Raw genomic sequence first — 300 nt, 5'->3', positions numbered from 1 at the left:
CCCTGTTCTTTAGCTGGTAGCATTTGTTAACCCCAAACAAAACCTTTGTGTCTTCTTATATTTGACTTGGTGAAATACATTCCTCATCTGATTGTCAAAAAAGTATTTTTATTGTTTATCAGTAATCTGGGGGGGAGACACTAAAGAATTTCCATGTTGATTAAATATAGAAATGACAATATTTTTTACTAATCATGGCGTAGTCTGGGATGGGCGTGTTTTGTCCCTGAAGGGTACACTGGACTGTTCTTCCTAAATGTCTTTAGGGAAATTCTTCCCACTTTGTCTCTGATGGGTTAA

The sequence above is a fragment of the Paramormyrops kingsleyae genome, chromosome 25, assembly GCF_048594095.1.
Source record: "Paramormyrops kingsleyae isolate MSU_618 chromosome 25, PKINGS_0.4, whole genome shotgun sequence".
Lineage (NCBI taxonomy): Eukaryota > Metazoa > Chordata > Actinopteri > Osteoglossiformes > Mormyridae > Paramormyrops > Paramormyrops kingsleyae.
The sequence above is the reverse complement of the archived record's forward strand: the minus strand, read 5'-3'. Positions refer to the sequence as shown.